Source organism: Eulemur rufifrons, chromosome 8 (assembly GCF_041146395.1).
Source record: "Eulemur rufifrons isolate Redbay chromosome 8, OSU_ERuf_1, whole genome shotgun sequence".
Classification (NCBI taxonomy): Eukaryota; Metazoa; Chordata; class Mammalia; order Primates; family Lemuridae; genus Eulemur; species Eulemur rufifrons.
In genome coordinates, this window is record NC_090990.1 from 123663929 (window position 1) to 123671200 (window position 7272).

Sequence of the window (7272 nt, forward strand, 5' to 3'; positions counted from 1 at the left end):
ATTTTTTTTCCGCAGCCGCCCCTTATTTATTTATTTATTTTATTTTTTTTTTTATTTTATTTTTTTTTTTTTTGAGACAGAGTCTCACTCTGTTGCCCAGGCTAGAGTGAGTGCCGTGGCATCAGCCTAGCTCACAGCAACCTCAAACTCCTGAGCTCAAGCGATCCTCCTGTCTCAGCCTCCCGAGTAGCTGGGACTACAGGCATGCGCCACCATGCCCGGCTAATTTTTTCTATATATATTTTTAGCTGTCCATATAAATTCTTTCTATTTTTAGTAGAGATGGGGTCTCGCCTTGCTCAGGCTGGTCTCGAACTCCTGAGCTCAAACGATCCGCCCACCTCGGCCTCCCAGAGTGCTAGGATTACAGGCGTGAGCCACCGCGCCTGGCCTATTTATTTATTTTTTTAAAGTATTGTTTAGAAGAGCAAAATTATAAGCCCTGCCCATACGTGTTGTAAAGCTGTTTTGAAAAGTGAGACTTGAGAATGGAAATGCAGTGCCTGAGTCACAAATACAGGTAAGTTAAAAAGTAAAACAACAACAACAACAACAAAAAACGTATTTTAGAGGTATTCCACCCGGGAAGGGAGCTGGGGTATTTCTAAGCCAACTCTGTCAGTCATTGGTTCAGAGCTCTCCCAAGAGGCCTTAATTCTCTGCATTTCCTGATAGAAGGGCAGAGGCTTCTGTTGCCAGAAGACCTCAGGCAGCTGCAAGTTGGTGAGGTAGATACAATAGTCAGACCCTGAGGGTGGGCAGGAAACTGATAAGGTCTACTGTGCTTCAGGAAGAAATCTTAAATTATATACAGTTTTTAAGATGTGAGGATATTTCAGAATATTTTTAGGTTATATATGCATGAGTAACAGCAAAACTCATGTTGGAATGAAAAGTCCCAGAAACAAAACTCAGGATAGCCAGAGGTGCAAGATTCTAATAGAAAAACCAAATTATATGATGAAGAGTGTGGAAATCATTTAGAAAAATAATAAATGTAACTATTAAATCCAATATAATTTTTTTCGCTGTAACCCTTAGGCCTATTTGAAATGTGCAATATGTAAGCCTTTAGGTAGGTAGTTTTAAACTCTCACATTTCTATATGTGCATGTAACCAACCCATACCCAGGTCTCCCGTTTACCAGTGATTTTAGGTTTCAAGAATGGTAAAAAAAATAAAAAATAAATAAATAAATTTAAGTAAAATTTAAAAATATACACCTACATAGCGAGAGAATAGGTAATATGTGCACAAGGTAAGACAAACTAAACAGTACTAAAGAATATACAGCAAAAAAGTAGATCTTTCCCATGTGTTTCCAATATTCCTCCCCAAAGGCAGTCACTCTTACTGGTTTCCCACGTATCCTTAAAATAGTGATGCATAGAACACACACGCAGACACACACACACACACACACACACACACACAGAGTATGTGTGTTCTCCTCCTACTTTTTAAAAAAAGTAGCATACGCTATAGACTATTGTTTATTTTTTAAAATCACGCTATGTTGGAGGATATTCCATATCAGTACAGAGTTATTTGCCTCATTAAAAAATAACTCTTGGCCGGTCGCAGTGGCTCACGCCTGTAATCCTAGCACTCTGGGAGGCCGAGGTGGGCGGATCGTTTGAGCTCAGGAGTTCGAGACCAGCCTGAGCAAGAGCGAGACCCCATCTCTACTAAAAATAGAAAGGAATTATATGGACAGCTAAAAATATATATAGAAAAAATTAGCCTGGCATGGTGGTGCATGCCTGTAGTCCCAGCTACTTGGGAGGCTGAGACAGGAGGATGGCTTGAGCTCAGGAGTTTGAGGTTGCTGTGAGCTAGGCTGACGCCATGGCACTCACTCTAGCCCGGGGAACAGAGTGAGACTCTGTCTCAAAAAAAAAAAATAAATAAAAATAACCCTTAAATTAAAAGCACAAAACAACAGGGTTTCAAGGCCTAGAAGAAATTACTTCTGAGGAAGATTAAGTAGATATTCTGAGAGACATTACTGTAATAAAAAAAAGATGAGGGCAGTATCTATTCATTCAGTCCTTCACGTATTCCTTGACGTGTTTCGAATGTTTAGCATATACGAGGCACTGTATAGGTGTTAGGAATAACAAAGATTAATTAGAAACCATTTCTACCTTTTAGGAGTCACAGACTCTTAGGAAATGCAGTCGTAAGCAATTGAGCATTTGTAACACTGCATGCTGTGGTATTATGGTGCACAGCAGCCACACAAAGGATTGAGTCATCAACTGTACCTGTGCTAGGCACAAATGCTGAGCAAATCATGAGCACCAGCTCGGGTAACACTCAACACAGCCCTATTAAGTGCCTGTAGGGGGTCCCTATTAGTCAAGATCTCATTAGGCAAGTCCCCACAGCGAAGAGATTGCACAAAGAAGCAAAAGTTGTGCTAATATGTTTGCTAGTGAGCCAATCATTTATAAAAATTAGCTCTCAAACATCCCTCCTCATTTAACGTGTCTTTTTGTCTCCATTCACCTATTTGTGAATTCATTCCAAATCTCTCACAAAAGATGTAGGACCTTCATAGAAAGTCATGGAAAACAGTAGCAGAGAGCTGCTCAAATCACAAGCAAAGCCACTGACCAAAATAAGGATGTCGTGGAAGTAGACTAGTTAATAATTGAAGAAGAGAAAATTAACAAGGGTGTTGGCATAAACTGATACTTCACAAGAAAATGATTTGAAAGGAAAAGGATTCAAAAGTAAAATATTAACATCTTTCAGAGACAACCCTTTGGATACAAGATGGCAAACTAACGTCTTTCTCCTTCAACTCAACCGTGAAGATGCCACAGAAGCAAGAAGGATGTTGATAGATACCCAAACTTAACATAATTACTGTAAGAAATCTCTGGGAGTGAAAAAGACTATATTAGTGTCTGAACCTGAAGGAAATGGCAGTCTGGATAAGAAAGAGAGCTAATATGAAAAGAGATATTCTGGATGAGAACTTAGTTGTGTCTTTTTCTTTCTCTCCCACATTGGACTGGGCACATCATTGCTTTCTCCTTTTCTACTGTGGGTGCAAACCATCAACAACACAGCATCAGGCCAGTGCCAGAGCAATACTGGGGCAGTGTTAGAACCTGGAGGAGGTAATTTCAGGTGCAGGCAGACTACTTGGTTCCAACTGTTTCCTTTAGATCCCTCCCCACCTCCCCTCACCTCTAGTGGCTCCAAGAAAGCAGCTCTGTGCACAGAGGGAAGTACAACTCCATGGAAATCAAGCAGGGGGTCGGGGGCGCAAGGAGGAGGGGAGAGGCAAACACGGACCTAATGGGTACAGTGAACACTATTTGGGTGCCGGGTACACCTACAGCCGTGACTCAAGCATCACAAAAGCTAACCATGTAACCAAAAAGATTTGCACCCCCTTAATATTTTGAATTTTTTTTTTTTTTTAAAGCAGCTCTTAGGAAAGAGCAGAGCAGAGATACAAGCTCCATGAGGGGCAGAGTTCCCTGATTGGAAGTGAAGTGGGAGTGACGGGCAGATAAAAGGAGATGGTCCAATCCAGACATCCGAGGGTCACAGGCACTGTGTAGGAAAGACAAAATGGAACATCTTACTCCACAGAATTAATAGATCAACCAGAACAAGAATTTAAAATAAACATATTAGGCCGGGCGCGGTGGCTCACGCCTGTAATCCTAGCACTCTGGGAAGCCGAGGTGAGCGGATCGTTTGAGCTCAGGAGTTCGAGACCAGCCTGAGCAAGAGCGAGACCCCATCTCTACTAAAAATAGAAAGAAATTATATGGACAGCTAAAAATATATATAGAAAAAATTAGCCGGGCATGGTGGCGCATGCCTGTAGTCCCAGCTACTCGGGAGGCTGAGACAGGAGGATCCCTTGAGTTCAGGAGTTTGAGGTTGCTGTGAGCTAGGCTGACGCCACGGCACTCACTCTAGCCTGGGCAACAGAGTGAGACTCTGTCTCAAAAAAAAATAAAATAAAAAAAAATAATAAAATAAAATAAACATATTAAATATCCTAAAAGAGATAAGAGAGGATATTGGAAAAAGGAAGCAAGAGCAAGAAAATTATGCTAGGAATCAAAAATATAATAACTGAAAGAAAAAAACTCCATGAAAGGATTAATGTGCAGAGTGAGTAAACCCAAAGAATAACGTAGTGAGCTAGAAGATGAGTTCAGGAACTCGCTAAGAAGACATCTTTGAGAAAGTTAAAAAAAAAAAATTTAAAAAGGGAAAATATAAGAACATTTAAACCATATGGAGACAAGAAATTGCAATGTTGAAATCCATATATAGTAACATGAATCCAAAAGGAAAAAAAAATGGAGGGGAGGAAATATCTGTCGAAGTGACAACAAGAATATCACAGAACTGACGGCAAGTGAAAGTCCTCAGTTTGAAAGGGCTCACAAACTACCCATAGGGTAGAGAAGGAAAAAACCTCTACTTGGACAAATTATAGTGGAAATTTTTCAATATTCTTACAAAAACATTCAAACAAATAGAGAAATTGAGAGAGCAGTACAATGACCTGTATATTACTGGCTTCCACAAGTATTACCATTTTTTTGCAATATCTGCTTTTTCTCACTTTTGGGGAATCATTTTAAAATAAATTGCAGACATCAAACTTTACCCCAAATACTATAATATGCATGTTCCAAGGATAAGGACATCCTCCTCCATAACCATATTAACAGTATCATTCGTGAAAAATTAAGATTCTCTAATATCATCTAATTTTCAGTGTGTATTCAAATTTCCCCAACTGTCCCCAAAATGTCTTTATATCTGCTTAATATAAACAAGACCTAATGAAGTTTCTCCAGTTGCATTTTGCTGCCTTTTCAGACTTTTAAAATCTAGAATATATCTCCACACTTTTTCATCATAATATTGACTTTTCCAAGAGAGTAGGCCTATTTTCTTAAGTATATACCACATTCTGGATTTGTCTAATTATTTCTTCATGGTGTCATTAATTAATTAGTTCCTATATCTTCTCTATTTCCTGAACACTAGAAGTTAAGCATAAAGTCTTGATTAAATTCAGATGAAAAGAAGCTTGACAAGAATTCTTTTTTTTTTTTTTTTTTTTTTTGAGACAGAGTCTCACTCTGTTGCCCAGGCTAGAGTGCTGTGGCGTCAGCCTCGCTCACAGCAACCTCAAACTCCTGGGCTCAAGCGATCCTCCTGCCTCAGCCTCTGGCGTAGCTGGGATTACAGACATGCACCACCATGCCTGGCTAATTTTTTCTATATATATTTTTGGTTGTCCACATAATTTCTTTCTATTTTTAGTAGAGACGGGGTCTCGCTCTTGCTCAGGCTGGTCTCGAACTCCTGACCTGGAGCAATCCACCCGCCTCGGCCTCCCAGAGTGCTAGGATTACAGGCATGAGCCACTGCGCCCGGCCAAGAATTTTTTTATAGGTAATGCTATCCATTTCATAATACATCTTATCAGAACCACATAATGTCAGGTTTAGTGGTGCTAAATTCAAGCTCTTAATTAAATAGTGGCTATCATAGTTTATTCAATAATCCCTTACAGATTGACATTTAGGTGGTTTCTAATCTATTGCTGTTCCAAATTATGTTGCAATGAATTACCTTTGAAGTATATTTTTATATGTGGAAATGTCTCTTCAAAGTAGTTTCCTGAAAGTTGATTTGCATATTTAATTTAGATAATGCTGAATTCCCTTGTGTGGAGCTGTACAATTTTGCATTGTCACTAGTGGTATATGAGAGTGTCTAATAATTCACAACCACGCTAACAGAGTGTGTTCTCGAATTTTTGGACTTCTGACAATTTGATAGTTGAGATAAAAAGACAGCTGAGAAATGGTGTCTTAATGGTTTTTTTTTTCTTATTTATTTTTTAGTTTATTTGCCACAAGAAAATTCAGAAGAGAATTCGTGTTGTTTTAAATGGACTTCGTCTTACTATGTGTGAGCTCAGTTATTTTTTTCATATGTTTAAGAAACATTTTACTCTTTTTTTTGTGAACTATTTGCAAATTTTGTCCATTGTCCTTTCATGCTTTTGGTCTCATCTTCTCAGTTTTTAAGGCAAATCAGCTTTTGTCTGTGGTACAAGCTCCAATTATTTTCTCTCGATTTTTCATTTGTCTTTTGCTGTGCCTATGGTTTTGTTTTCCATGCAAGTATTTTTTACTTTAATCTTTAAGTACTTAAAATTGTCAGTCTTTATTATCACTTCTTCTGATTTTGAGTAATAAGAAAAGATTTTCCCTCTCCTAGTTCCAAAGGAATTCATTCCTTTTTTATTTCTGGGGCTTGGATGGTTTCATTTTTTTTACATTTAGATCTCAAATCTATTTTACTAATAAAGATTTTCAAGTCTTTCACATCCTTACTTATTTTTTGTCTACTTGTAACCTAACTATAACTGTAAATTTATCTATTTTTCCTTCAGATATGTCAGTTTTTACTTCATGTATTTTGAAACTCTCAGCTGGGTGCATATACATTTAATATTGTCATGTCTTTATATTGAGCTAACAGTTTTATTGTTTTGAAATCTCCTCTTTATTCTTTTTTTTTTTTTTTCTTTTTGAATTTCTTAGTGGTACTTTGTTAGTATCCTCTTTATTCTTTTTTTTTTTTTTTTTTAATTTTCGTGTCATCCTTGCGCAGGGGCCATGCTAATCTTCTCTGTATCGTTCCAATTTTAGTATATGTGCTGCCGAAGCTAGCACTCCTCTTTATTCTTGATGACATATTTGTCTTAAAGTTTATTTTGTCTGATACCAATATAGTCTTCCAGCTTTCTTATACCTATTGTTTGTATGGTGGATCTTTTGACTTATCTGTGTCTTAATATTTAAGAATATATTTTATTATTGCATAAATTTACATTTGTGTATTTATATAATATATAATTGGGTTTCTTACTCAGTATAAAAGTTCTGCCTTTTAATTGTAGTGTAGACCATTTGCATTTAATGTATTAATCTATATGGTTGAGTTTACAACTACTATCTTGCTGGAGTACAATGACATGCTCATAGCTCACTGCAGCCTCCAACTCGTGGGCTCAAGTGATCCTTCTGCCTGAGCCTCCCAAGTAGCTGGGACTGCAGGCGTGTGCCACCATGCCCGGCTAATTTTTTTTTTTGCCTATTTCTACAGAGACTGTATCTCACTATGTTGCTCAGGCTAGTTTCAATCTTCTGGACTCAAGCGAGGGATCCTCCTGCCTCAGCCTCCCAAAGTGCTAGGATTACAGC

At 38.0% G+C, this 7272-nt stretch overlaps 1 non-coding gene across 1 annotated transcript; it reads right to left on the bottom strand.

Moving 5' to 3' along the window:
• Positions 1-6633: 6633 nt before the first annotated feature.
• Positions 6634-6741, bottom strand: LOC138391035 (U6 spliceosomal RNA). The gene has a single exon (XR_011234678.1). It is a non-coding gene; the product is annotated as a U6 spliceosomal RNA (small nuclear RNA).
• Positions 6742-7272: the final 531 nt, after the last annotated feature.